This window comes from Lissotriton helveticus, chromosome 12 (assembly GCF_964261635.1).
Source record: "Lissotriton helveticus chromosome 12, aLisHel1.1, whole genome shotgun sequence".
Lineage (NCBI taxonomy): Eukaryota > Metazoa > Chordata > Amphibia > Caudata > Salamandridae > Lissotriton > Lissotriton helveticus.
The window spans coordinates 828,118,764-828,136,331 of record NC_136073.1 but is presented as its reverse complement, the minus strand read 5'-3'; positions in this window follow the sequence as shown (position 1 = coordinate 828,136,331).

Here is a 17,568-nt window from a genome sequence, read left to right as displayed (position 1 = left end):
GCCGCCATTGCCGGCCCCACCGTTGCTCTGCCCTTCCTTACCTGACCCCCCCCCCCTCTACCCCTCCATTATCTATCATCTTACTCAATACCAGATCCGCGGTCAAACACCATCATGAGCTGTCTGTTCTCCTCAACTTGGAGAAACCGGATATATTGCTCTTGACAGAGACCTGGTTTTGTGACTCGTCCCTCCCCGTCCTCCTGGCCACCCTCCCCCCTTCCTATGTTGCCCTACGCATTGACCGACCGGCGGGCAGGACAGGCGGTGGTGTGGCATTGATTGCTCGTGCGGACTTGAATTTTCAAACCCTTTCATTTCCCTCTATCCCCCCCTCTGAATTCCTTGTTGCCCGTTCCCTCTACTTCTCTCCCCCTATCACATGTCTCCTGATGTATCGTCCGCCCCAACCTTCGCCCCAATTTCTACCCGCGTTTCAGGACTTACTGGCCACCCTGGTGGTTAATTATGCCTCGCTCCTGGTTCTTGGTGATTTTAATTACTGGCCCTCTGACCCTTCCGAGTGTGCTACCTCAAAAGAATTCACTGAATCTTTTCTCTCCCTGAACTTCGTGTCGCATAATTCGGTTCCCACCCATTCTCATGGTCACATTCTCGACCAGGTGTGGTCCCTTAACCTCCCACTCTCCTCGGTGACTGTTTCGCCCTGTCCCTGGTCGGATCATGCCCTCATTTCCTTTTTCATCTCTATTGAACCGGTGCCTAAAATCCCACACGCCAAAAACACATGGGCCCGAAATTGGAATAGAGTTGACTTTCCCGCTTTGGCCTCTCTGCTCCGAAACTCCGCCCCGATCCTTGCTGGCCTCCCCTCTAACTCTCAAGCCGAGGCAATTAATGCCTGAAGCCCCCTTGCGCCGTATTTCCACCCGTCGACTCAAGGATTCCAATAGGTGGTTTGATGACAACCTAAAAAAACTTAAATTGACGGTTCGACAAGCAGAGAGACATTGGAGGAAAGACTAATGTCCTTCATTAAAAATCCTCTATCTCTCTGCACTTGCCAAGTATAAAAAGGCAATTCTTGATGCCAAAACCGCCTACTTTTCTACCAAAATCACATCAGCTGAAAACAAACCCAGGGAGATCTTCAGCATAGTGAATGATCTAGCTTTCTCTGACAGAGCCTCCCCCCAGATTCCTCCATCCCAGTCTTTATGTACTCAGCTTAACTCTTATTTCTTGGAAAAAATTGTTGCCAACATCCCCCCCCCCCCTTCCTCGGCTTTCATCGACCCTTCCCCGCCGACCGCCCCATGCTGTCTCACCTCTATCCCCCCCCTTACCCAGGAAGCCTTCCTGGAGATTCTCCCCAAAGTTAAATCGGGCTCTCCCGCAGATGTCTGTCCTGCACGCATCCTGCAACAAATTTATTCTTTCTGCCCTGAACCCCCCATCACTTTCCTTAACAACTCTCTGTCCCAGGGAGTCGTGACGCCTGCACTCAAATCTGCCACCATAGTGCCCATACTGAAGAAGCCTGGCGCGGACCTATCCATCTCAGCCAATTATCGCCCCATTTCCCTACTGCCCTATCTGGCCAAGGTGCTAGAGCGCCATGTCACCACGGTACTCAGCACACATGTAGAGGCAAATGGGGGACTGGCTTCCCGCCAGGCTGGCTTTCGTCCCAGACACTCGACCGAATCAGTCGTAGTATCGGTCCTAGATAAACTCAGGAAGGGAATGGATCACAACCAATATCAGGCGCTGGTGCTCCTGGATCTCTCCGCCGCTTTTGACACGGTGGACCATAACATCCTTTTGTCCCGTGTCAGGGCGGCTGGAATCCAGGGAACAGCCCTGGTTTGGCTTTCCTCCTTCCTCAGGGACCGTACCCAGGCGGTTCGGCTAGGAGACTTCACGACCACCTCACTCCACGTCACCTGTGGTGTCCCCCAGGGTTCTTCCCTTTCTCCTCTATTATTCAACCTGTATATCTCCCCTCTTATTTTTGCCATTCGACAGCTGGAGGTCACTGTATTTAACTATGCAGATGATCTCCAGCTTATCTTTGATCTTTCTTCCTCTTCTCTCTCTGTTTCTAACTTTCAGTCCATTATGATTTTTATCAGGGACTGGATGAACCATAACCATCTTAAATTGAACCCGGAGAAAACCGAGCTGGTCCTCACGGGCGGTCCATCCAGTCCCTGGAACCCCCTCTTTTGGCCCCCCACTCTTGGTCCCGCCCCTACCCCTTCAGTCACAGTGAAAACATTGGGCGTGAAAATGAAGTCATCTTACCCTTCACCCTCAAATCAGCTCCGTGGTCTCCTCTTGTTTCCTCACCCTTCAAACAATCCGTACCGTTTCCCGCTTCTTTTCTCCCCAGGTTCTTAAACTGATTATGGCCGCACTGGTAATCTCACGGCTAGACTACGCCAATGCCCTCTACAATGGCATCCCGGCATACAGTCTGCGGAGGCTCCAGATGGTGCAGAACCACGCGGCCCGGCTAATTTATGGCCTCCCACGCTACCATCATTCCTCACCCCTTCTCAGGGAGCTCCACTGGCTGCCTGTCAGGGAGCGCTCCCTTTTCAAGACCGCCTGTATGACCTTCCAGGCCCGGCAAGGCACTGCCCCGGCCTTCATTTCCTCGCTGATAAGCGAATATGTTCCCTCCAGAGAGCTTCGTTCCTCCTCTAAGTCTCTCCTCCAAATCCCACGTTTTAGGCGTAAAAAGTGGGGTGGCGCCAATTTTTCTACCTTGGCCCCCACTTTTTGGAACTCTCTGCCTGATCACCTACGTTTTGCTACCCACTAGGTCTCTTTTCGAAGAGACCTCAAAACGTTCCTGTTTAAACAGGCTCTTTCGGTATAAATTCACTCAACCCTGTAATCCTCAGAAATCGGACCTTCCTGCTAGCTCCAAGAAACCGTACGGTGGACGATGCGCTCTATAAATGTTTTAAATTAGAAATTAGGCCTAGTGAAAGATTTAGCAGGCTCACAGTCCACAGCCAAACCCCTCCCCTTGAATAACAACCAATGTGAAGAGTTAGCTCAGTTTTTTACAAACAAAATTGAAAATATCTATCAGGACATAGCGAAACATAACAGCAATGATCCTCTATTGCCACAAGACTCATGCCCGGAAAACACGCATCACAGTGCTGCCGACCATTCGCCTCTTACTTATGATCCTTTAATCTCCTGGCCAGACATTAACCCAGAAGTAATTGTGGAGATTCTGGGTAAAGTAAAATCGGGCTCACCGGCAGACCCTCTTCCAATCTCTATACTTAAATTATTGGATACTTCACAGCTTTCTATAATCTGCAAAGCCCTTAATCTCTCCATAAGAAGTGCTTCTGTCCAGGCTAGCTGGAAACATGCTATGGTGACTCCCCTTTTAAATAAAAAAAAAAAAGCCCACTGCTGACCCTAAAGTTCTCTCCAACTTTCGTCCCATTTCCCTGCTGCCGGCCTTCTCCAAATGTTTAGAGAGACACATTCATTTCCATTTCGCACAATTTGTCACGGCCAATGATTTACTCCATCCTTCTCAATCTGGTTTTCGTCAGGGGTGCTCCATGGAAACTACCCTGCTAGGTGTCACAGAATACCTCCAGCATCTCCTGGATAGAGGAGATACAGTGGCACTGATTCTGCTTGATCTCAGCGCAGATTTCGACTCCATTTCTCACACCATACTTATAAAATCTCTTGCTGCTATGGGCATTGGCGGCCTGGCTGACATCCTTTCTTGCCCACAGAACTTTCCAAATTTTCTCTTACTCTGCCACTTCTAACATTCATGTTTCCCCATATGGTGTCCCCCCCAGGGCTCTATTCTTAGTCCGCTTTTATTTAATTTATATGTCACGCCTCTAGCCTATATTGCGGAACAAAATGGTCTCAATCTATTTACATATGCCGATGATGCACAGATTGTCTTTTCTCTATCTCATTCAGATCAAGCCTCCACTTCCCTCCTCCGGTCAGGTCTTAAGAATATATCTCACTGGATGAACCAAAACCTGCTTAAATTGAATGGAGGAAAAACTGAAGTTATAGCGCTGGGCCAAAAACAAGACCTTTGGAGCACAAAGCACTGGCCTTCAGAGATGGGTGCCATCCCCCCTCCTTCTGAATATGTGCGTAATCTGGGGGGCCATCAACGATAACGGCCTAACCATGCAGTGCCAAGTCAACAAAGTGGCTTTACCATTCTGTGTTGGTTAAAAAGAATTATCTGGATGCTGACACCCAAAAGTCAGTTGTTAAGGCGCTGATAACATCTAGGCTACACTACGGAAACGTTCTTTATTTAGGGGCCAAGAAGGCGCCTCTAACTTGGCCAAAATGCTGCTGCGAGACTGCTTTGTAAAAGCCACAGAACTGACCACATCACAGGGCACCTTCGTGATCTCCACTGGCTGAGAGTGGAGAGCCGGGTCAAATTCAAAACTTTGAATTACATGCACAAAATGAAGTGGGGGACTGCCCCCCGGTATCTTCAATCTTTGGCCCACTCTTACACTGCTGCACGCTGCATTCGTTCTTAATCCCAAGGCTTTTCTCATGTGCCTAGGTATAGACTCGCTAAAATGGGCGGTAGGTCTTTCTCTTTTTTTAGGTCCAAAACTCTGGAATTCTCTCCCCTGCAACATTCGTGCAGAAAGCAACTATTTCCGTTTCCGTAGGGCCATCAAGACCTGGCTCTTTAATCAATACATTTTCCAGTATGTGAGTCACCTGCCCACTGTCTCCTCAGCACCGGGAAACCCAATGGGTAGCTGTCGCGCTCTACAAATTCAATAAATAAAATAAATGCACTAAAAATTGACATCTAGAATGAGAGTAAGTAACTAAAAAAAAATTCCATCCCCTATACCGTGACACACCCCAAATCATGGCTGGGGCATGGGCCATTAAGATTCTACTTAAAATTATCTGGGTCAATGACTAGCTACATAAATTAAGTATTGGCAAAGCAGTTTGATTTGGCCTTGGAAAGCTTTCAACGATTTTTTTTCCCTTTTTGGTAACTGTACAAAACCAAATGTAAAAAAAGTGGCAAAAGTACTGCCTTCTTAAGATGCTATGCATGTTTGAAAAAAATATAAATATCAACCATTGGAAGACTAAAAACATGAACTTAGAGCAGAAATTAGCTTACGTGCCAAGGCACTAAAGTGGATTACTATTTAGGAGCATGGTAAATGTATGAAGACAAATTCCTGTTATTCACCTTGAATAGAGCTTATGGTTGAGTTTGCTGAACCATTGCTCGATGCTGTAAACGGGTGTACACAAGAAAAACGTGATTGACACTTGAACAGATCAATGAATGAAGGGGTCTGACTTATCAAAAGCCCCTCTCCGTATATATGTGTATTGTTATTTTTGGAAACCAAGAGGTTAGTGGACATTTAAAGTGGTCTCTAAGCCAGAGGTAAAAACGTCAAGTGCCCTGGCATGCACAAAAAGCGACATCCATGGTAGTACACAAAAAGAATGAAATTAACCCTTTAAACTTCATAAAGTTCTTCAAGGCTGGAGGAAACCAAGTGAAAAGGCGATCATCCAAACAAGAAACGACAATCCTTCAAAATCTGTATGAGATCAGTAACATCTCACTGCAGGGAGAACGAAAAAAGTTTAGATATAGTAGGCTACATTAGTAAGCATCAGATCCCAGGAGGTGGTTATTAATGTCAACCGTTCATGGTCTCTATTGCTTTAATACAAGGCATCACATACACCACATTAGTAGAATTTCTAGCTGTCGCGGAACACAGCACAGAAAATTAGCTGGTCGAGCAATTAACCCTGGAAAAGACAACACACTTCATTTAAATTGAGAATCAGTCTTGAGAAACCCTGTATAAAAAAATGGAACAATTAACAGACATTCCAGATGAATGTAATTGCTTTATATTTAACATTGAAGACAAGTATTCAAAGAATACCACACCTAGATTCTTTTTTTATTTTTAAAATTTGGAAAGCAGTGTTATACTTTATTTAAAGTGAACCAATTTAAAAATTAAGAGAAGATGAAAAACGGTCTGAAAAATAAATTAATTTATATAAAATAAATCAATAACTTAACACATTATACAAAATGATTAACCATATACAATATGGGAAACAACTCATAAAAGTCTTCTGTACCACAGACTACTTTATGAACAAATGTTTACATGAAATAAAGGAAATGGATTCAACAAAATGACAGTTAAAACTGAATGAACAGTGTTTTTAAAGACTGATGAATATCTGTAGTACTTTTTTAGTTTAAAACATTACAACACATCCTTAATGATTAAATGAAAACGGTCTCAGTCAGGATTTTTTGTTGAGGAATGTAAAACAACCAAGAAACAAATAAGAATTACCTGTTATAATACAGGCATATGATAAAGACATCGAATGTATATACCACTATTAGAAAGGGTCAGACAACTCTCAAATGAAATCTGCATTCTTGAAACATACAAATGAATGTGAGATATGCATTATGGAACGTCATTATCGATGTGTGAACGCAATTAATTTGTTCTGTTGGAACTGAACTACACATGTTTCGAAACAGTATTAAAGGATCCTAAATGTAATTTACAGTAATGTCAACCTAGAAAATCGGATTGCATTGAATGCTCTGGAAACCCACATGATCACAACAAATGTTATTTATATTGTTGATGCATACATTCCAAATTGTGTAGTGGGTCACATACTGAAAAACACAGAAGGATAATAAACTGTATCCATATTAAACAGCAAGTGAGTACTAACAAAAAAACCAATAGCAGTGAGGCCCAATAAAGATACATTCTACTAAGCCCGATTCTCAAGACAATTGCTAAAATGCTCCTTTTGATATAGAACATGTTCTCATTCATATATTTCCTTTATAAAATAGTCCAAACAGCATTGAAAATTCGGAATACCAGAGGTATGAAACAGGTGTACTGTGTCCACAACATACAAACTGAGTTTCCGTTCCAGCTGCAGCGAACACTTCCTCAGTCATTGGTTTCATTAGTTATCCTAACACAAGATGTTTTGAGATAAAATGGCACTTATTGCTGGTGATGGAAAACTAACTACCTATGTGGGTGTGTACATACCTTTAAAGCCCCTGTATTAAATTACAATTAAATCGCACAGAAATCATTGTAAAAGCTCAGAATTGTTCAAACATAGCCAAACACTTTTAAAAGCTGTTTCAAGATCATGTTACAGAATAAAAAGAGAATAAGCTGTGATAAATAATTACTGTAATGTTAATTTCAACATGCCTGAAACCTGAGCAGTCAATATACACTACCTATCAAATCTTTGACTTGGCGGTTACAATCCAATATGCACCCATTATTGTTGGGTCAGCAAGAAGTTAACCGGAAACAAGTAAGCCATACTATTGGTTTCAAAACCAGAAAGTAGTGATTAACTCATTTACTTTAAACAAGAAGATCTTGAGTCCTTGGTGAATAAGACACAATGTCCGCAGAAAACAAAGGCAGGCCTTAAGTTTTAGCAACTTCAGATTACATACCACACTTAAATTGTCTTCTTTATCATTTGTATTGTACAAGATGAATAAAGGGCAGATTGACAGGAGAGGAGTGCAGATGAAACAGATGTAGCTTTCAGATTCTCACTGAGATGCAATGTGTCACTCTATTCCATCCAAGTGCATTTAAATTCACGTCTTGTGGTAAACCAGATGACTAAGTGAAAAAGGAAAGACTGATAGTGGTGTATGAAAATTGAAGAACTCAAGGATGAAGCAGCAGATTATCAGCGCGTATATATTGAGAACTGCGATTAAAAAAAAAGCTATTTCAATCTATACAATACAAATTAGATAATTCACTTTACAATCTCACACTGGAAGTAGTTAATTAAATAGTGATGTTACATACTAGCAAAAAGGGCACATAAAATGTTAGCTATTTGTTTTAATGTCCTCCGATATCAACTGACTCTAAAGCAATGTAACAATAAGTAATCTGATGAATAACAGATTCTAGAGCCTAAGGTGCTCAGTAGTTACCGGTCAACAATTTTATAGTAAGAGAGAATATTTATATCTCAGCCTGATAAATAGTTGGCAAGTGCTATTTTAACCCAACGATCAATTAAGTTATTAATAACCTTTTCAAGGCCTAATGAACAAAATGTAATATTACCATATCAAATACAATTTTATAATTTCATACCAGAATCAGAAGGAAAAAAGGGGTTGTAATACTGGCCCTGGATTTCAAAAGTAGCTCACATTCTACTGCATTTAGGTTTTCATGGTTTTAGTTTAGTAGCTTAGCCAAATCTGTTTTATAGCATTTTTTACATTTTGCTTAGGTTTTCTTTTGATGTTTTTACCTATTAATGAAATGCTACTGATGTCAACACAGGCCCAGTATAACTGGCTTGAAAGTGGGATCACATTTACTACTATGAAGTCCCACCACATTAACTGCAGAGGAACCACAAATTCATCAACGAAAAAAAATAAATGAAAATGAGAAATTAAACAAATATAAACTAGAACCCTAGTCAAGTTAAAATTACTGTACATAAAGGCTGCTCTCCTGTTCATCATAAGTGGGAATGAGTGACTCTAAATGTTGGGATGAGCAAGGCTGCAATACATAATTTGTTTTCTAAAGGCTGCACCACTTTCAAAAGTGTAGTGCAAAAAGCTGATCGGAGACAGATTGTGAATATAGTCTGTGTTCCTGAAAGGTTTCGATCAAACCGTCCACCATTTCCTGGTCAAAGACAAAGGCAAGGATATCTTGGAGAAGAAAACTATAGATAGAAACACACTGAAAATAGTTATTAACGATGTTGCATCTATTTGGGCAAATGCTGACACTACTCTCAGAACAGAATTCGGATATTACTGGACTATCTATACATACTAAAAAATGGGCACACCCCGAGCTAAATAGTCCAGCTAGGTCCAAGTCTCACATCTGCCCAAAATAAACCCATTTTCTATGTAAAGGTGGCTTTTTGGATTACTCAAACGAAGAGGGACAGATAGAAAGAAGCTTGCAGACATAAGTCAAGAAAGGCGGAATATTACATTTGGTCCATTTTAGACTGCAGTGCTCAGATACCTGGAATGATTCTGTGATCCACTGCAATTTGTTTTTCATCAAGGTACCTGCCGTAGTTCCAACTGACACAATCAGAATTTGCATGTTCATCTAGACTTTCGTAAATGCAATGAGCATTTTCAACTACAAGGAAAGTAGTAATATTTTCAAACCAAGGTTCCAAATGGCTTTATCCTTAACACAGTAAGGTTACCTTCTTAATCCCACCCCATGTGCCAGATGTACATGTACAATTTGAGTAGAAAGACTTGAGCCAATTGAAGACAGAACCTCAATAGTGAAGTTATAGCTCAGATGAAGATGTTTACCTCTAATGCTCAGAAGGCAAGAGTTTAAGAAAGACAGGTTTAAAAGGAAGCCTTCTCCAGTCACTAGGCCTTACACCATGCAATGTGAGCCACCTTATCAAATGAGATCTTTAAACCAACAGTTCAGTACAATCACATACCACAATTTCATGTCAGCCATTAAACTTCCTCGAGGGTCTAAGACATAACTCTGAAAAAGTACATTTGTTTCCATTCAGTTACTTACTGCTAAAATGTGCTGGGATCTCTTTGGCACCAAGAGGCAATTTAAACAGTCTAAACTCAACTAGCCACAGACAATTCACTAGCAGTCAACTAGCAGACAAGCAGCAGTATAGATTCCTCTGACAATGCCAGACCAATTTTTTCTGCCGACATACCAATTACTCAACTTTCTACAAACAATGAATGATACTACTGCTGCTGAACTTCTTACATGCTTAAATGACCTTGTCTTTGAGTAGTAGGGCACTCTGCTTAATAATCACGCTCGCCTGCGGGTAAATGCTCAGTTCTGAAAGATCCTACCATTTTTGTAAACCAGTTTTATTTTCGTTCCACACCGAGAATATAAAACGACCATAAAAATGACAGTTTCTCAAAAGAGCATGGTCTTAAGAGCAGGCATCCAGCTTGATATGTTATATGTTCTGCAAAACCTCTATTATACTAAGCAGCAAAGGACAAAAAGAGCAGTATATAACCCTGAACTATACAGTGTCAGGGCTTAGGAACACCACTGACACCGCATTTAAGTTCTAAGCAAGTTGTGTAGCTATTGTGCAGCCACACAATGAGCAGAGAAAGCAGGAGAATGTTCATAATCTATTTCCACCCGATGAAAAACAGATTCACCTTTGGCCCAAAAGTTTGCCTATCCTGCCTGAAGCTCTAAAGGGATTATGTTCAAGCTTTTGAAAAGACACAGGATCTCCAGAGGACTGCCTAACCCTCTTAGAAAGATTTCTGCACAGCTGATTCCACCAAGTGAACATTCTTCTCAGCCGCTTCACTCTGTGCCAGTCAAAGCCATCAAACAGTAATAATCTCACTGACGGACTTTCAGAGCCCAACAGGAGCATTTAGGACACTGATTTATTTCAGCCCTTGCAGATTGTAGTGTCCCAATAGACCAAATGAGCTTGAACATGGAAGGGAGATGCACTACTAAACCAACAAGTTATTTTCTAATGTTTCTCTTCTATCGAAAACCTGTATCATGAATCTAGTTATGTGGTAAGGAAAACTCCAAAATCTTTAGTTCTTTCTCCTTTACATTATATTCTGGTACTGCTAAAATACTGTGTCTTTCTACTGTGCCTGAAGCCACAGCTCCAGTATGGCTTTTCCAACTAGACAAACGCCATTGCTCTCAAGGTTTGTTAGTGTGAACTTTAACACACGTAAGCCATCTCAAATATGAAATTTCAGAAAGACTACATAGTGTAAGAGAAAGGGTCAGAAGAAGAGTTTTGACTGCTCTTGTCCAAGCAAGGCTTGGACATGAACAGTTCTATCAACCTTTCCCAGACACTTGGTGTATGCATGACCTTCACTATTAAAAATGAGGTCCACTGTATTACTCTAGTTCAAATGCAGTTGTATGTTGTGTTGAGATGCCGGTTCTTTATTTTATTTTTTAAATGCTAAAATGACAGTTAATCGGGACGTACTCATCCACACTACCAAGGTCCATTATTGCGGACGTACAAATCAATCTCATTCCTTGGAGTATTGGCAGCTTTCAATAGACAGTTCTGATTACATCACACAAAGATTAATGCATGTGGGCATAGAATATAGGACACTGGAACATTCCATCCATTATAGTTTTCTTTGCACTAGTCACTTTAGTGAACTTTTCTCAGTGCACACATTGAACTAGATGCATGTATAAGTTCAGTCCATATTCACTAGAACGTTAAAGTGCTCCTTTCCATGGAAAGAGTACAAAAAACAGTTTTGACAGTTAAATGGCAGTGGTATGAATTATAATTCGTTCAGTGGGGAAAAGGTCGTGAAAAAAAGACCTTTATAGACTTTTCCAGTTAAACTCTACCTCCTAAGGCAACCTTTTCCTCTCTACATTTCAATCCTCTGATATTTTGTCTGGTCTCAGAAATTAACAGAACACAAGCAGCTTTGCTCACAATAGCAGCAATGCCATAAACCATTGCACATTTCCACTGCAAAGGAATGTCCTTCATTTAAGGCAAGGCAGTACAGCGCTATTATTGTCTTTTTATGACATGCAAGAATTAGTACTTTTTGAGATGTCTTTACAATTTTGCCAGCCATGTATTGAATAAATTACTCTGAACTAGTGCCCCTTGAGGATTCAAAAACTGAATATCTAGGAAGTTATTGGGAAATAACTTGATTCAGGCATATTAATAATTTTGAACAGGGGTCTGTATAACCATGCCCTTTCTTGTGGGAGAGGTGTGGCGCCGCGGCCAAGGCGACTGACGCTGGAATCTGGGGACCACGGTTCGATCCCCGGCTCCGGCGGCAGGTTAGCCCAGCACCATGTGACTCTGGGCAATAGCTCGCTTAATCTTCCAGACGGCCCCCCAGCGCCTAGAGACCCTTACGGGTGATTGTGCGCTTTACAAATGTGGACTTTACTTTACTTTTCTTAGTAGAGGAAGGCATTGTTTAGTAGTGGAAAGTTACAAGCCGGGGGAAACAGGCACAAAGAAAGGCTTGCCAAGTTGTGTGAACATAATGGAAGTATCTGAACAGAACTTATTTCAACAAGCACATTTACATTGCAGGGTAGCCTCTGAAAAATAGGACTACATCACTGAAATAATAGCATGAGTTACTCAGCTTTGACACTGGATAAGTATCCTATACCAAACTTCCCCTCCAATCTATCATGAGGAAAATCTAATTATGTAACTATGTGACGAACAGGGAAGCGCTTTACCAGTAGTACTTTTAAAGGGAAATGGCCAGTTGACAACCACTATGGCTACTTGGGCTTAAGATCTTACCACAACCGTGTAAGAAATTTCAATCAATGGCAGAAAAAGTTTTAAAAAACAGTCTGGTCTAACACTTAAGTTCCTAACCTACTGCTTGCGAAAGTTCTACGATGCTGGAGAACAAATACCACAGATAAAGAAACGAATGAAAAGGAAACCAGGAAAGTACTAAGCTTCTTTATTGCAAATCAAATGGCTCCAGCGGTCAAACAGCGGCATGAAAAGTCTTAGTGCCTGAAAATATCAAATAAACCACCCCTTTATACTACAAAAACAAAACATTTGTGAGCTAACCAATGGAGGAAATCTACTGGGTAAAGTACAGTGTCACTAACAGGCAGTTGTTAATAAAGAACTAGATTTAATGGATATTTAGGAATATTCCCTAGGGATTTGTGGGGTCAGAAGAATGATTTACCTGCTTATTATATGAGGGGGAAGATAATACTGCATTTTGTTCCACTTTGGAGAACCATCTTAAATAGGTGGGCTAGCGATAAAATGTTTGGACATGCATGCACCCTGTGGTGAGAAGGATGTCCTACCGTCTATATTAGTTTCATAGGGTTTTGATTCAAGGTGTGCACATTGCCACCTACTAGAACAAAACCCATAGACTGTGGGTCTCTGAAAACACTTACATTTTGTCTTCTGCCATAATAAAAAAGCAAAACAATGCTTTGTTCGGTATGGTAGGCACTTATACAGTACATATTTCACACATGGAATTACAAGAGGGCAGACAGGAGAGAGTAAGTCTATAGAACTGAGGTGAGAACAAAATAGGAAGGCTACATGTGCCAGCCTAGAGTTCCCCATAGTTTGTAGGTATAACTAGGACAATACATCAACACTTTAAATGCTGGAGTCAATCAAATAAGCTCAGGTGTGTATATTTTACATTTTCAACAATGCCAGGTTCTACTTTGCTTACTATATTATTAAGGCGGCTCATGTTGCTGTGTAGCTCAATTTCTATCTTTATTTTGAGTAATAACCAGGAGAAAGCAGTAAAATCAAATAGATGTCCTAGAGAAGGTGGTGTGTGATGTGGGGTACAATTTGTTTACAAATGGACAGAGAAAGCTTTCCCACTCCCTCAGAGAAATGCCTCTGAAGGATGTTGAGAAATGCGGCCTCATTTGTGTTTTTAAAAAGGGCCATCCCTACCTTTAGTAGAGCAGGAACACTGCCACTGGTGCAATGGTATAGGGGTAAGGGCCTACTTTACCTCAATTAAGGGATGTGTTACTAGCACAAAGGAGGGTGGGGAGCACTTTTCCTGGTTAGCACTGGGGCCCAGATCACCCTGCTTCGTAAGGAAAAAGTCCCAGGCAAAAAAGGGGGTTGATGTGGGCATCTTCCTCCTTTCTGACACAAAGGGGCAGACAATCTGTGTTGGGCCTCAGGCACAGGAGTGATGGCCAGTGAAGTGGGCAGAGGAGTAGGTATCATTGGTGCAGCAGGCACAGGGGCCCAGGAGAGTGAGGGCCCAACCAAACCCCTATTATTGCGGCTGTACTACCATTCCTTGCTTGTATTGGGTGGCAGTACACCATTGCTGTGCCAGTGTTGCATTGGGCATCGGACCAGTGGTCCAAGAGAGGGGGAAATTGAAGCAGAGGAGACAAGCTACCTTAGGCTTCAGAAAGGTGGCAGAAAGGAGGACAGAATGGGTTTAACAAGGGGCAGAGGAGACTGCCCGCTTCGCAAGAAGTGGCTTTTATTATTAAGGCTGATGCAGTGACACTGGTACCCTCGAGTCCGAAAGGCCCACTGCATCACCATTATGACTATCTTACTTTACAATAGTGACAAAGGGGAGAGCATTAGTGTTGAGGGGACTCATGTTGAAAAAAGCTGGCAAAAAGAGGTATCTCATTTCTTCTGAAAGGGGCAGAGTCAGTTTCAAGATTGGAGTGATGGCCAGGCTTGGTGAGGGAAGAGTAAAACAGGAAGTCTGCTACTCGGGGCCACATATCATTCCTTCAGAATGTAGAGTTGCATTACGGCCCAGTAGTGTGAAGGCCTCACAAGAACCCAATTAATGAGTAGTGTTTTGTTTTCGTCTATTTCAGTCTTTTATGTATTCACTCTTTTAGAAGTCTCACATTTAGGGTGGGTTATGAGCAACTGAAAAGGTACCCCTGCAATTATCTCACAACTCCCACCTCCTGTGGATCATCCAAAGCACCTAAAGATAACTCGGGTGATGTGTTATACAAGAAAACCATTGTAGTAGGAGAAAGGGTATTTTGCCACTCCATCTCCTTGAACAAAACAAGCTAACAATCCTTGAAGTGAAGCACCAGAAACAATTTGTCTTGGACACTAAAGGCAATACAAAGAACAGCACCTGCCTAAAGGCAATTTGTTGTCAATAGGACGGCAACTGACTAGCAACAACTATCCTTAGTTCCTTAACATCAGCATAACAAGCAACTGTATGTAGGTGTGTGTTATGTCCCGTCTTGTGCGTAGTGCAGGTTAATGTCTGCATCCATTGTGTCTCCGACGTACCAAGGATCAGTGCGAAGGGGATTCCACCAGTCAGTTGCAAGGCTTCATTACTCCTATAGCTTTGCTTGCATCTACATATTCCTAGTGGGACTCTATTCTTTATACCCATTCCTGTAACTATGCAAAAGAAACCTATCTGAACCCACCAACTAAAGTGGACTTTCGTAGTAATAGTGAGAATGGTAAATAACTATTTTCGCCAACTTCAAAAGATCCAGGTAATAGCACCAGAAGCATGCTGAATGCCAACGTCTGAACTACAAGGAGAAGCATAGCAGACAGACAAGCTAAAAAATTGTTCTGAACTTAATTGAGCTTGGAAGCATTAATCAACAGAATTAATTTGTTGGCCCCAACATAAAAAAGCTTCAAGGAGACATGCACCAAGATAAATAGCACATATTGAATCCTAACCAGCCTTATAAGTAAAACACTTAATCACCATAGTATCTAGTATGAGACCTGAACGTCAAAGTAATAAAAAGCCTGAACATTTTTCTTAAAACAGCAATCACTGTTCATTTCTTTTTAATACAGGAAAAAAGAATTCAAATAAACTATACATGCCCCCTAAAACACTGCAAGGACAAATGCTTGCCACCGATTTAGAAAATCTGCATATCTAAGAAGCTGAGGCAGGTACAAGCCACATGATGATCAGAATCCTGCAGAATTGTAACTAGTTTGGAATTCAAGGGTTGTACAAAAACTATCTTCTTTCAACTGAATGCAACAAAGATATTGCAATTATTGATACTGTCTATTACAGTAATTGAGTCCTTTAACATCGAGAAAAAATGACAATCTCAAAGGATTAACGCGTTTCGGTTTCTGGTGAAGCTTTTGTAAATAGTTCAAGTGCGTCAAACACTTTAATTAATTTCAACTCAAAGGTAATAATGGTTATGACCAACAAAGAAGAATTAATGTAAATGGCCTACTGTTTAAAATAAATTAATATACCGTTCTACACAAAGTACTATATAAAATAACACACACAAAAAAAGAGGGGTTGAACTGTTGCAGCCCAGTTAATGAGCCCAGTGCAAACCAACACTCTGCTCCTAAGTTGCAAGGTGGTGTCCATGTTGCATGATGGACTGGAGGTAATAGAAACATTAGATGCACTGAATAGGACATTTAAAAGATTTTTTTCCGAATAACTGCAATTCAATAAACTGCAAATTAATGCTGAAATAAATGGACTCAAATTTAGAACGTGCAAGAAGTTCTCCAAAAGTTGCTATTGACTTCAATTTCAAGAGAGTTCAGGTACAGGAGAGGAAGCATTTTAAATGCTTTAGGCTCAACCAATGGATGGCAGATTGACCTGCTATTTTTTGCCGTTTTCAATCATGTGGAGGAATCTGGCATCCAAATTATAACTCTTATTATTTCGTCACTTTCACATGGCACCCTAAACTTGATTGGAATGCTGCTAACGTTGCGAAAAGGGCAAACAACTTAGAGGCTATTTCACTAGATGATGAATTTAAACCAAGATATTACAATCAGTAACACCTATTTAGGAGAAAGAAATACCCTATTGGGTTTATCCTTGTATTGTATTGCAAATATATTTATCAGCTCCAGAGCACAGACTGCATCATATTAAAACCAAAACAGGTTCTATGTCATGATTTCATAACTACATTTTTAAAACCACAACAAATCTAGAAATAAAAATTTGACTTAAATGGAGTGGTGGCAGACTTTGGTAATCTGTGGACAGAACTACCAAGAAGCAAAATTATCTGTGGAGGAATTTGGTCTATTTAACTGAACATAAACGGTGTGTCCGTTTCGGTGCTCAAGAAACACATTGAATGTGGTAATAATGGGAGCCTGACCTTAAATCATGCTTTAAAATAACAGGGCTAAAAGCATACCATTTTAAGACGTCCAAGCTTAACTCCCAATTAAAAGAGGAGTCGACAGCAGTTGCATCCTTAAACAGCTGGATGACTGCAAATGAAAATTACTAGAAAGATGTTTTGGATAGATCGAGAGGAAAGGAGATTTAGGAGCTAGAAAAACCGCTTTCAATTCCAATTGCAGTATATTAGCATTTTTGTTCAGAAATTCTCAAATCTATCTTGGTAAGTGGTCGACAACAAATACATCTAAAATAAGCTTCTGCAGAGGGGAACCACTTTACAGGTAAAAACGTTGGGCTCATCAAGCTATGGTGCTTTGAAGATGCAGCCATCTCATATCATTGCCAAGCAGTCCATATCCAGGGAATGCCGAATTTGAGATTGTCCTCATTATTGCTTGTAAGAAAGGGTTACATGAATGCAGTTATCAATCCTACAGTTATATGGAAAAACTAGAACTGCTGTCTTACAACCAGCATCAAAACAGTTCTAACCCGATATCTGGACAGGGCACCAGATAATAAGTTTGGCTAAGACCATACGATCATCCAAAAACAAAGGAGCCAATTTCAAAAGGACAAAAATATAGGTCAGTTGTTCCCTTGTGGCAGTTAGCTGCGATCACCCAATGCACCACTGCTATCAATGCGAGAACAGAGATAAATGATTTTTACCGCCCTACAAGTAAATTAGCCTTCTGAGATCTCTGTGCTAAAGCAGTAGAGAAATGGTAAATTGTTATTGATTCAGAGTCCTAAGGCTAGTG